This window comes from Brachycentrus maculatus, unplaced genomic scaffold (genome assembly GCF_059751285.1).
Source record: "Brachycentrus maculatus isolate JH-2025_06_01 unplaced genomic scaffold, ASM5975128v1 h1tg000061l, whole genome shotgun sequence".
NCBI classification, from domain to species: domain Eukaryota; kingdom Metazoa; phylum Arthropoda; class Insecta; order Trichoptera; family Brachycentridae; genus Brachycentrus; species Brachycentrus maculatus.
In genome coordinates this window covers 1,343,075-1,357,692 of record NW_028280815.1, presented here as the reverse complement: position 1 = coordinate 1,357,692, position 14,618 = coordinate 1,343,075, and the positions used below count along the sequence as shown (strand labels likewise).

At 32.5% G+C, this 14,618-nt stretch overlaps 1 protein-coding gene across 1 annotated transcript in view; it reads left to right on the top strand.

The window, feature by feature from the left end:
* LOC148311532 (uncharacterized) overlaps nt 1-14,618 on the top strand; it is a 167,082-nt gene that overhangs the window by 118,449 nt on the left and 34,015 nt on the right. The gene's annotated exons all lie outside the window — the stretch shown is intronic.

The following is a 14,618-nucleotide window of genomic DNA, read 5'->3' as shown; positions in this document are numbered from 1 at the left end:
TGAAAGGAGTGAGCGACATATGACGTATTTTTCCAAATCCAACAGTGCACGATTCAATACATCGCCCTTGTAAACTAAAAACACATTTCATTATTTTAATTGTTACATTATAAATACCGATTAATTTTTAATTAAGCTAATATTTGATTCAGCCAAATGAAATAGTAAAAATGTCCTTATCATCTCTTTGGACTGTGCCGAGCTTAGCGGATATAATTAGTCCACTATTGTGTAGTTGTATAGTGTATTTATACTGACTGTGTGACTCGCGAGTATGGCTTGTTCGGCCTTGAGTGGTAATGGGTAATGGACGCATGTCGGGAGTAAGGCGGTCACTGGCTAGCTACCCATCCGTACAGCTAATCCGGATTTGCAGTTTCTCTATGAACTATCTCTAGCGATCGCCTTCGCCAGTGGTTCTCAATCAGTTTTTAGCGAGCGCCGCTGAAAAATAAAAAAAAACTGCAGAATTAATAAAAAACAATCATTATTTCACATATAGATTACTGCTCAACTATATTATTTTTATATTCTTTTTTGACATCTCATCAAAGATGAAGAAGAATATGGAAGTCTGGGCATTAACGGGGCTGATGACCTCATAGGTTGGTTTAAGTGATCACTTTACACACGTGTAACATTCACCAATTCTACCCATTATTGGTTGTCAAACTCACTACATTACTCAAATTCTTAAAAGTTCTATATATGTGAACCAATTTTGAAACATTGTTCTTGAATCACTAGAACTTCACTGGAGACATCTATTGGTGAGATGAAAAGAAAAAGATGGTCGTCAGCCCCGTAAATGCCCAGACTTCCATATACTTCTTCATCTTCGATGAGATGTCAAAAAATAATTTGAAAATAACTCCTGTAATTGGAGATAATCCTGATTTTGTGAACAAGTATTTGGACACACTCAAAATGTTGTGAATATTATTTTTAGCAAATAAAGGAAATTTAAATAAATTAGAAATTATACAAAATAAAGCGATGAGAATAGTTCTTAAGGAAAATAGATACAATAACATAGAAAAAATGAGAGAAAAACTAAACTGGTTATCTATAAAAAAGAGACTAAAAATTAATACGCCGATCTTTATAGATCGCCGTACATAATTTTTTTAACCTAATTACCAAAAGAGTCTGAAATAATTTTAAAATAAATGTTTTGTTTACTGTAAGGAGATGTAAATATATATATATATATATATATATATATATATATATATATATATATATATATATATATATATATATATATATATATATATATATATATATATATATATATATATATATATATATATATATATATATATATATATATATATATATATATATATATATATATATATATATATATATATATATATATATATATATATATATATATATATATATATATATATATATATATATATATATATATATAATATATAATGTATATATATATATATATATATATATATATACAATATATATATATATATATATATATATATATATATATATATATATATATATATATATGTATATATATATATATATATATATATATATATATATATATATATATATATATATATATATATATATGTATTTGAAAAAAAAACTTTTTTGGATGTGTCCAAATACTTCACAAATCTGGGTTTCTCGACTTGGGAATATTTTCACATTTAAAAAAAAAAATATTTATTGATTTAGGAGTTCATTAAGGAAAATGGGAAATAAAGAATGTGTTCTCAACATTTCGAGTGTGTTCGTAGTCTGGTTAGCAGTCGGAAAATCGGCGGGTATGTTTGAGGAGACGCGTGAACGTTCGACGATTGTTTGCCCAGGCGCTGTATTCACTCTGCCCACCCCTGCGGGAAGCGGCGTGATGGTGACTTATTTAATTAGTTAGATTTTATTTTGCGCACAGATGAGTCACTGGCCTGGTTACATTTTCTATTTCCATAATTTTCTCTGCCCTGATCAGGTCTTGGTACGTTTATATATGACTAACTGTGGCTGCAATGGGGCCGCTTGGTGCATCACGCTCGCCTGTTAAATAGTGCTTGGCGAGATGTGCATGCTATGAGATTCTAAAACCAGCATCCATTACTTCTTCATCTAAGACATTTTTACCCCAATTCCGTAAGCCATTCTTTGATCGACGTCCAAATATAAGAAAAATCTCAATCTCAATTTAAGAAGAGAGAGGTCTGTGTATTTACAGGGCTCACGACCTGTCCATAGGCTGGAACATTCACCATTCCAACTATGATTGACAACCACAATACTCAAATTTTGGAACTTGTATATATAATACATAAGTGCCTTCTTCTTTTAAACGTATAACTCATATTGCTCACTCCTTTCAAGAACGTCATAAATCAAAAATCGTCAATTTTCAGTTGTGCATGTTTTCGGAATGCCCAGAAAATGTACTATATCCCAGAAAAAGAGCCATATTTTTAACTTAATATTTACCCGCTGCAGGGCAGAAAATGTTGTTTTTGCATTTTGAAGAAAATGTATTGTTTAATTTTTTTTTAATACACTAAATATTTTTCGAATGGAGAAAATACCTTCAGGTTTTACCTAGAAAGATCTGTCGCATAGTAAAAAGTTCAATAAGTGGATTGATATGTATTTTTAATACATTGTGTTATATTTTTAAACTTTAAAAACGTTCTCCTGAAAAATCAAATTTTTTTATGACGTTCTTGAAAGGAGTGAGCAATATAGTACATATTTCCTAACTTTTTTTTATTTTCATATTTTTGATTTTTTGTTTTCTGTTTAAATAAAATTTTTGTAGTTTATATTAGCACTTTTAATCAATTTTTATTTCTGATATTTATTGTATTCTTGCCAGTGCGCTTTATTATAACCTAAAATAAAATGTATACCCACACACAGGCCACGCCTTTGTGGGATGTTTTTTTTGTATTATAATATTATATAATTTTTTGTACTTGTAATTTTAATATATTGTGAAACGCAAAAGAATATAAAATAAATAAAAAAAATATACATATACATATATTCTCAATATTTTTAGTGTGTGAACAAATACTTGTTCACAATTCTTAGTTTACCCCACTTTCTTTTTACGGGCACCCCGGCAAAGAAATAGCCCAAACTGATTTTACCATATTATTTTATGAGCTGTATGTGTGTACTCTAATATTTATTCAATTTTACCCTGGTCTGGTCCCTGAAGCGCATAATTTATCACCTTGCCTTCATGTAAGTAATTATCAAGATTACATTGCATCAATACGATGCAGTGCCCTATGCACTATTGGGTGCGGATAAGGGTTAGAATAAAGATGTGTATGGACTGTAGCGGACTTAAGGCCGAGATCTCGGGCGTTCAAATCGTAAGGCGTTCGGCCGCGCCGAGAGCTGGACGTGTATTCACGCTCAATTTTTTTAAAGTATATATTATATATTGGAATTAGATTTTTTTAGAATGTTTATTGATTTTTTTTAACTTTTACCCTTTCAATTTAACCTTTCAATAAGTTTTTCTCTTTTAAAAACCACATATTTATATCGAAGAAAACCTTAATTTTTTAATACAAAAACGGTGTTTTAAGAAGAAAAAAAAATTACCTACGTCAAATGTTACCTAGGTTCGGAGAAAATTAAATTGCGATTTATCGAATACCGGGCTTTTATATCATATAATTCTTCAAACCCTTATCCGCACCCCAGTGGTGCATAGGGCACTGCATCATAAAAACGCAATGTTATCTTGTTAATTAACACATGAAGGAAAGGTGATCAGCCTTCCGCTTCAGGTACCAGTCCAGGGTAATATTGAATAAATGTCATGTACATATTTTTAAAATAAAATTTAAAGACCTACCCATTTGTTTTGAATATTGAAAGCATGAACTTTGTGGATCATATTGATATATTATTTCGAGAAATAAAAATACTTTGTGTTCTGATCCACTCACGTTTTTATTAACCAACTAGTTTCGGCAACAACCTGTTGCCCTCTTCAGGGTTTCAGTAATAAATGAAACCCTGAAGAGGGCAACAGGTTGTTGCCAAAACTAGTTGGTTAATAAAAATGTGAGTGGATCAGAACACAAAGTATTTTTACCTACCCATTTTCTAAATAAAATAAGTTTTAAAACTCGTCCGTGAAAGGGTTAAGCTCGCAAAACAATGAGCAAAGATCTAAGACAAATGAGGACATATTGCAGAGAAACATAGATCAGTCTATCAAGGACTGCTAACAATATATGACCTATCCGTGCAGACAAATCGATTTCACACTTGACATTATGCTATAAGTTTAAAATTCTAAAACCGCTAGAGACCTTTCAATATTATCGTATCATGTTCTTTTGGCTGTTTTATTTTATTCGTTCTTCAAAATAATATATTTATTTTTATACAAGCTGTTTTTATACATGCTGTTTTTATACACGCGTTGCTGTGGCTTAGTCTGTTTAAATTCTTTTACAACATTTTGAGTGTGTCCAACTACTTGTTCACAAAATCTGGATTATCTCCAATTACAGGAGTTATTTTCATATTATTTTTTGACATCTCATCAAAGATGAAGAAGAATATGGAAGTCTTGGGCATTCACGGGGCTGACGACCGTCATTAACTTAAGGTTTAAGTGATCACTCTACACATGTGTAACATTCACCAATTCTACCCATTATTAATATATTATTAGATTAAAACCAATATTTTTAGCTTTTCCACTTTATTTTTATTTGACCAGCGACCGGGTTTCGTCGTTACCGACATCATCAGACTGGTCTGATGATGTCGGTAACGACGAAACCCGGTCGCTGGTCAAATAAAAATAAAGTGGAAAAGCTAAAAATTTTGGTTTTAATCTAATAATATATTAAAAATGCAATCCCATCACGAAGTGTCAGTGGATAATATAAATCTACCCATTATTGACAACCGCACTACTCAAATTCTTGGAAGTTCTATATATATGAACTAATTTAGAAACATTGTTCTTGAATCACTAGAACTTGTCTAGAGACATCTATTGGTGAGATGTAAAGAAGCTTTTTACTAAGCAGAAACTCATATTCTTCTTCATCTTTGATGAGATGTCAAAAAAAGTTAATAATAATGTGTTTTGAATATTGAAAGCATTAACTTTGTGGATCATATTGATATATTATTTCGAGAAATAAAAATACTTTGTGTTCTGATCCACTCACATTTTTATTTAACCAACTAGTTTCGGCAACAACCTGTTGCCCTCTTCAGGGTTACATTTATTACTAGTAATTAGTAATAAATGTAACCCTGAAGAGGGCAACAGGTTGTTGCCGAAACTAGTTGGTTAAATAAAAATGTGAGTGGATCAGAACACAAAGTATTTTTATTTCTCGAAATAATATAATAATAATGTGTTTAAATTCAGTTTTGTTCCAAATTTAAGGCGGTATAATCGATAGCTTGCAGCTTAATTTTCTTTAAATCCAGGTAACATTTAACCTAATTGATTTTTTTTACTTTAAATATCGTTTTTTTATCGAAAAAATAAGTTTTTCTTCGACGTAAATATATGGTTTTGTAAAGAAAAGAGTCATTAAAAGGTGAGGAGTTTATTAAAATGATATACATTTAAGTAGTGTGGTTGTCAATCATTCATTGGAATAAAATTATCACTTAAACCAGCATATGACAAGCCGCAAGCCCTGTAAACTCCCAGACTTCCACATTCTTCTTCATCTGTGTTGAGGTGTCGGGTTGTGGTCCCGTGGTTAGTGTCGCGGACTCTTAAGTCAGAGTTTCTCGGTTCGAACCCACCCTACCACAATTCGATACCTATTTCTAATAATGAGCCGCTTACGCTCACAAAAATAGTATGAAATTTAAATATTTGTGTAAATAATAAAAAAAAATACAAATATTTCTCTTTGAAAAAATTGGAAATGTTTATATTTATTCTAAATAAGGTGAAATAAGGAAAGAATGCAAAGCTTAGATTATCGATTAAATTAAGAAAAGTGATGGTTTAGACACGTGGAACGCATGAGTGAGGAAAAAAGGATAAAACAAATTTATGAGGCGAACGTAGTTGAAAAAAGGAGCTGAGGAAGACCGAGGAAAACTTGGCACGATCAGGTATGTCCAATACTTGAAATCGGCCGGGTCAGGAGTCTGAATAATCGTCGGGTGTTTTTAAGGCATCTCCTCATGAATGGCGAAGAGGCAAACATGTTTGTAAACACAGAGTGGTGTGGCGTTCTATTTTCTTTGCTTCTCCTGCGGGGAAGCGGCGTTGTGTTTAGTTAGTTAGTTTTGTATTTATTCGTAAACATTTTCTTAAACGCTGTTTATAGGTACCTACCGTAGAACTGGGCTACTTGAACTTTGATGTGTTACTTGAGCCCAGTACAAAAAAATATTTAAATCTGTATTTGGTCTACAATAATGAACGTATCGACATGATTCATTGTTTCCCTGACAGGTGACACTTATTGTCACGATACTTCGATCAATACCACGATCTATTTTTTTTGTACTGGGCTCAAGTAACACATCAAAGTTCAAGTCTTCTAGCTAATTAAATATGTTTTTATTTGAATCTGTGTTGGGAACAGGAGGGATGATCTAGTGTGGGTCAAATAGGAACTTCTCAGCATTTGCTCATTGCTGGGAGGAAACCACGTTGCACTCCTCAGGAGAAGGCGGACTGTTGACTGTCATCAGCAGACCTTCCGTTCCACTAGAAGAGGGTTCGGCATTTTGTGTCCTACTCTGGTTTATGTTACCAATGTCCTTCACTATTTTTATCATGTATGATATTTTTATCATGTTTGATATTTCACTATTTTTATCTCGTGACAGTTCCTTATGAACTATCACGGATTCGATGTTGGATAGGTCCTCACTCAGGCTCCTGCAACGCGCCTCCAGCTGTTGTCTTTGTAAATAATAAATGCAATTCCCATCTAAAAAAAAAAAATCAAAGTTCAAGTAGCCCCGTTCTACGGTACCTTGAAATAAGAATACGCGCCCAGAGGAAAAGATTAGCATATCAAAAAATGTTACGGATTTGAAATATATATAATTATAACATTAATTTGGTGCATTTTCTGACCTTGTAACCAATAAAGTACGAAGTCAGCGAACCTATTTAACAATAATTCATCATTTTCTATTTAAAATTAAGGAAGTGGCTTATTTTACATAACCTGTTCTTAATGTCAACGTTGCGAAATCAACATTTAAATAATAATAATAAAAAAAAGATATTTATGATGTAACTAAGTACTGTATAAATTTCGTAGTATTTTCGCCTTGTTTTATTTTTGCGAGTAGGGATTTGAACCTTAATTTGGGTTGGATACTTGATCGTGGACAAGAAAAACAACTAATTTCCACATATATTCTACTACTACTACTACTACTACTACCATCACGCCGTTTCCCCGCAGGGGTAGGCAGAGAGGATGGAACGCCACACTCTTCTGTCCTGAAATACACTCCTCGCCTCCTTCACATCCATACATCTAGTCACACATGCCCTCCGATTACGCAGACTTTTGACACCGCCAGATTTTAGGTTCTGATTGATCTGATCGTGCCAAGTCTTTTTCGGTCGTCCACGTTCTGTTTTCCCTCTCACATTCGCCACATATATTTTCTTAGTCATTCTCTCGCTATCCATTCGCTCCACATGTCCATACCACCGCAAAGAGCTCTTCCTAATCTTTTCAATTATTCCTCGTTCAGCCTTACATTCCTTTCTTATATCGTCGTTTTTAATTCTGTCATACAATGATTTTCCACACATTCGTCTGAGGGAGCGCATTTCAACAGCGTTCACTCTGCTTTCATCCTTCCTTTGCCAGTTCCATGTTTCGCTTCCATACATTAGTGTCGGTACTAGCACGCCGTTGTGAACCGCTAGCTTATATTCTAAGTATGGAAAAGTTATTACTTTAATATGGTTCGGGTCTGGAGTCGAAATAATCGGCGGGTGTATATGAGGGTTGTATGAATGTGGAAGAGGAAAGTAATGTTTGCAAATACAGGGGTGGTTTGGCGTTCTATTCTTTACTTACCCCTGCGGGGAAGCGGCGTGGTGGTTAGTTAGTTTAGTTCGAGTCGTCGAGGGCCACAGTGACAGCTGATAAGCTTATTACACGCATACGCACACACACACATGAAATATTTTTCAACATTCAAATTTAAATCATGCAAACTCTTTAATTAAAAAATAATATTCATTTAATATATTTACATTTTTATTTATAACATTATACATTTGAATCATTTATACACATGGAGAACTTTTATATTTCGATTCGCTGTGCCTCTCCATAAAAGAGACTGTGCTCTTGTATTTGGAGAGGGACTTACACTCGTGGTTTAATATTATATAATAAAAGATATAATAGTCTTTTTTTGTATATTTTTTCAAGATTTAAGTGTATAGAGCTTTAATTTTTTCTTAAGTATTTTTATATCATCAATTTTTTTATTTCTTTAGGGAGTTTATTGAAATGTTTGATTGCCAAATATTTGAAGTTTTGCTGAAATTGCTTGGTGTTGCATTTTGGAGTAGAAAAATCGTTAGAGAATCCGATGATAATTTTTTTGTTAAATTTAAATAATTGTCACCCTTTATTGTCACCCCGTTCTTCTTCTTCTTCTGCGTTCTATTATTGTGAAGAAAAAAAACGGGAATACTATACCAGGATTCTTAACCAGGATAATTTTTAAAAAAATATTCGTATAACAAATCTTGTACTCTTTCATATTCGCTCTTGAAAATGAATATCATAGATCATTCCCACTTCTCCAGAATCGAATGGCCAGTATTGCCCTCAATCAGAAATGATCAAACCCAATGGCCAGTAGGATTACACTCATATTACACGTCTGTCTAACACGTCACGGCTTCAATAACATCTATTTTTTATAAATACATTATTATTTAATAAAAAATGTTATGAATATTAATTGGGAGATCGTTGCTCACTCGAATAATCACGAATTGACCTTATTTCATCAATATTTCACAATAAACAAGGTCTTTGAAGATGAAAACAACTTTTTATTCCATTTCAATATAAAGTACTCATCTTTTAGAACTGTGATGCGCTGTAATCTGCCGTCATTATGAAAATACAACTTGATCGATTTGAGGTATTTAATGAATTTTTTCGAAAATTTTGATCGAGTAAGCAATTCAAATATCGCTCACCCTTTTCAACAACGTCATATAAAAAAAAAACTAGATTTTTCAGGAGATCGATTTTAAAAATTTAGTTTAAAATATCATTTAATAATTAGAACACAAATCGCTCACTCCTTTCAACAACGTTATATAAAAAAAAAGATTTTATAGGAGATCGTTTTAAAAGTTTAAGAATACAATAAAATGTATTAAAAATAAATATCAAGCCACTTATTAAACTTTTTACTGTGCAACAGATCTTTTTAGGTAAAACCTGATTTTTTTCTCCATTTCTAAAATATTTTTTATATTTAAAAAAATACCTTTTCTTCAAAATGCAAAAACAATACTTTCTGCCCTGTAGCGAGTAAATATTAAGTTAAAAAATGCCGCTTTTGCTGGGATATAGTACCTTTTCTGGGCATTCCGAAAACATGCACAACTGAAAATTAACGATTTTTGATATATGACGTTGTTGAAAGGAGTGAACGATATATGTAACTTCCGAAATTTGATTCGTGTGGTTGCATAATTTGATTATTTGGTTGTATAATCTGCCAACAGTATATATTTAAAGTGTTGCTCATATTCAGCTTATTATGTTTGATGATGCTGTTGAATGCATCGAAACACGTGTCTTAATATATTTTAAGAAAGTTATATTTATTGGTAAAATTTTAACTCAAGATAAATTAACGCTCTCCTTATCATTCATCGTTCTCTTTGTATAATACCACTTTTTATGTTTTTTTATACTTATATATTTAATATGGTTACAAAGGTTTTTTTTAATAATTTTAATTCATTATCCAGACATTTCTTTTTTACAATCTTGAAATTAATAACGCAGTTCTCTCCAATGGAGAGACTAAGCTCTTGTGCTTGTAGAGGGACTTTGTTATCTATTGTTGGTAATATAATTTATTTTTATTATAATTATTTTTTTATGTGTTTTTTCCTTCCTATATTATTAACATGTTTATAATTTATTTTTAACTTTGCGGGTTATTGCTTTAAAAAAATCTCTTTTGAAATCTTTTGAAGTCTGTAAAAAAATATATAATAATAATATAATAATAAAACCCTTATCCGCACCTCAATGGTGCATAGGGCACTGTGTCTTATAAACGCAGTGTTATCATGATCGTTTTACACATGAAGGAAAGGTGATCAGCCCTCCGCTCCAGGTACCAGTCCATGGTAATATTGAATAAATATCACAGTGAAAAATTACTTATATTTTTTTACCCCCCTGGGAATCGAACCCGGGACCTCCAGAACGGTAGCCGAGCGTGCTGACCATTACACTACGGAGGCGGACATAAAAACTTCGTGCTGATAAAAAATATATAAGTATATTTTTTTATCCAATGTGTCGAATTTATGCTATATTTTTTCTTTGCTTTTAAGAAACACGTGTTGTTTTAGTTTCCAAAAATAATTTCATGTCGTGCCAAATGACAAAAAGACAACACCTGTATCCACTTTCTACATAGGTTAATAATGTGTTTATTGCCATTATACGAGTTTTTATATTACGGTTCACAGTTGTAACCTTGAAATTCAAATAAATAAGGTACGTTTAATACCGTTTTCGTGATAATTCTTAACACGCGAGTGTAACATTACAATTCGACGATATTTAATGTCACAAATTTTAAGGGGTACAATAAAAAAGAGAAAAAAATTGCACCGCACGCGTGATAGAAGTGAAAGTTCTTAAAAATAAAGAATAAGAGATATTCAACGTTAGAGATAGAAAGAGCATCTCAAAAGAAATAAAACATTAAAATTTTTTCATTTATTCAATATTTACACTTTCATTTATCGGTGCTTCAATCGGTTATTCTTCAAACTCTTATCCCCACCCGATGGTGCATAGGGCACTGCATCATATAAAATAAGTGTTATCATGATCGTTAAAACGTGAAGGAAAGGTGATCAGCCCCCCGATTCAGGTACCAGTTTAGAGTAATATTGAATAAATATTAGAATGATAAATACTTATATTTATTTGACCCCACCCCCCTGGGAATCGAACTCGGGACCTCCAGTACGCTAGCCGAGCGTACTGACCATTTCACTACGGAGGCGGACAATTGGTTATACTGAAATCAATGGTTTGTCTTTTTCTTCCTGGCTTCATCCTAATTTATTTATTTATTTTTATTTTTTATTTCAACTTCTTGTACAGAAAATAAAAAGTACATTGGCGGGCTTATTGCTAAAAAGCAATATCTTCTAACCGACCAAAGACGGACTAGTGATATTGATCAAAACGTTTGATACCATATATAGCCGTTTGCAATCAGTGGGCAGATAGTACTTGAACATTAAAAAAAAACATAAATTACAAATTGACATTTAAAAAGAAACATAAATTAACAAAAGACGATAATAAGGAGGGCAAAGGAAGAAGGGAGATTAGGGAAGGAGGTAGAGGGAGGAGGTTTGATCGACAGTTAGGATTCTAATGACAGATAGTAATGTCTCAGACGTTTTTAAAAGTTAATACATATTATTGTCTGATGTAATAGATTTTATCAAAAAACTAAAAAACAATTAATTAACAATTAGACAAAAAAGTATTCAAGGATTCTAATGATAAATAGGTAGAATTCGGTAGCAAGTTTAAGAAAGAGAGGAGGGGTCAGGGGAGGACGAGATGGACAGTTAGGGTTCTAAGGTAAGATAATGATGTTTCAGGCGTTTTTTGAAGGTTAAGATAACGTCACCTAGGCCATGTCTTCGCATCATATTATCTTTCTGTAGCACCATGAATTCTTTGGTCTTCCTCTAGATGTCTTTCGATGAAGATCTATGGTGATCGCCTGGTTCACAATATGATCAGGTTCTCTGCGTCCTATGTGCCCATACCATCTCAATTGTCTTTCTTCTACTATTGATGCCTGTTACAGCCAGGCTTCTACGAATGCGTGAACTCTTTCTTTTGTCTCTAAGGGCAATGCCTTCGAATCGTGTTATCTTTCTGTAGCATCCATGTATTCTTTGGTCTTACTCTAGATGTATTTCGAGAAAGACCCATAGCGATCGCCTGGTTTAGAATAAGCTCAGGTTCTCAGCACCCTAATAATTTCTTGATTACATCTTCTTCCTGGCTCCGTCCCAACTTATCGTCTTTGTAGACTGTTGGAGTCAGCTCTCCTCGTCCTCAGGTTGTAGGTCCTTCTATCATGGACAACATGACCTAGACCATACTTTGGAATCATATTATCTTTCTGTATCAACCATGAACTCTTTGGTCTTCCTCTAGATGTCTTTCGAGTAAGATCTATGCTTATATTAATGGTTTGTGATAAAAAACATAGTAATAGTTTGTATATTTATTATCAAAAACTGACAGTGCATAATAAATAAATAAATAAATAAACTTCTTTCATCAATTAAGCTCCATCCGCTGTAATTCGTCTAGATTACGTTTAACTTCTGACCTTTTTTGAAATGTCAGATTTTCAGAGTTCCGTTAATGATTTCGCTATTAACTTTTTACAATTGCGGTTCAATTATGAAATAATAACGGAATGCAACACGATTAAAAAGATGTAGTGCCTACTTATCAGCGAGTCGAGGCCATGAACGAACGATTAATGGTTCATTTCCAATATGGGAGACGCGAGAACTTGATTATCAATAGCCCGCAACTTCATTTTCAACTTTTCTTTAAACTCAGGTAACATTTAAAGTAATTAATTTACTGATTTAGGGTTTAATTTGTAGAATTCCGTTTTAATTTATGCATTAATTGTTTTATCAAACACAGATTTTTTGAGTCTACTAAATTGTATTTTATTGTTTTAAAATAACATACTTTAAAATTAATATTGTGATGATTGTTTCGCCTACTTATATGGCATTTTCAAACGAATGTGAAGATTGAATGGACTGACGGTCCTTATATAACTATACAATCAAACACATAAAAATTAATATTGTGACAATTGTTTAGCCTAGTTATGGCATTTTCAAACGAGTGTGAAGATTAAGTGGACTGACGGTCCTTATATAACTATACAATCAAACACATAAAAATTAATATTGTGACAATTGTTTAGCCTAGTTATGGCATTTTCAAACGCATGTGAAGATTAAATGGACTGACGGTCCTTATATAACTGTATAATCAAACACATAAAAATTAGTATTTTGACAATTGTTTCGCCTAGTTATGGCATTTTAAAACGAATGTGAAGATTAAATGGACTGACGGTCCTTATATAACTATATAATCTTCTGGAGAAATCCTGTGGGAAGAGCAAGTTCGGATCGAGTGGTGAGGATAGCAGCAGACTACTGCAGTATACTGCAGCTGTCCTGTTCACAAATGTAAAATATGATTGACGTACGACGCCATTTGTAAAAATTACAACATCTTCCGATAGGGTCCTCAATTTTGTTCAACCTTTGTATGTACAAACTTAACAATATTTTTTAAAACGAATGACAAATGACATTTTAATAAATGTCAACCTTTAGTTAGCGTTTGATTTATTATTTATTCTGGATTTTACATGATTAATGTACATTTCCTGACATTTTTAGTGCATCTGTAGGTTAAAGGTTGTATCTTGACCTGGTATTTGACGTTCTGGTTAAGCTGATCTTTAAAGGCGGATGACTCTTGCATAACGGCTTGTTTTAACATTGAGTAATGAAGTTCATCTTTGATCTGTAAATATGTTTAAATTTTTTTTATTAAATTAGAATTTTTTTAATTATATTTCGTATGGATATTTTAAAAAAAAATTATTTTTATTTTTTGGGAACGATATAAAGAAATCATGATTCTCGTAAGTATTGTAATAAACTGTATCCATCAAACAAGCGTCTAACTACCTAACTAACAAACCTTCACGCGGCTTTGCCGCAAGGGTAAGCAGAGAGAATAGAACCCCACACGAATCTGTCTTTGCAAACAATCTTCGCTTCTTTCACATTGAAACATCTCCTTGTACATACCCGCTTATTATTCCGACTCCTCTGATCTTTTTCAAGTATTTGACATACTTGATCATACTTAGTTTCCTTCGGTCTTCCTCTGCTTCTATTACCAACCACATTCGCCTCAAAAAATTGTGTTGTTCTTGTTAAATATTATATATGTAAGGTAGGTACTGCTTTTGTGGCTGTATACACCTATACAAATGAAAATGTAAATGCCCTTTTATTTCTTTTTCATTTTCAGGTTGGGTAAGGATATAGCATAGTAGGCACTGGTCGTGTTTCTATATGGAACGCGAGTAATCCAGGGTAGGCACTGTTTTTCTGCCTATATAGAATGCTCGCCTCTGCATATACCATATGAAAATAGCCTCTTTTTATTTACCTGTAACTTTCTATTCACTTTATGGTCGTGTGTACTCACACAAGATGTTGAAAGACAAGCGGTAAATAGTAAACACAGCGCTGTTTGCAGAGC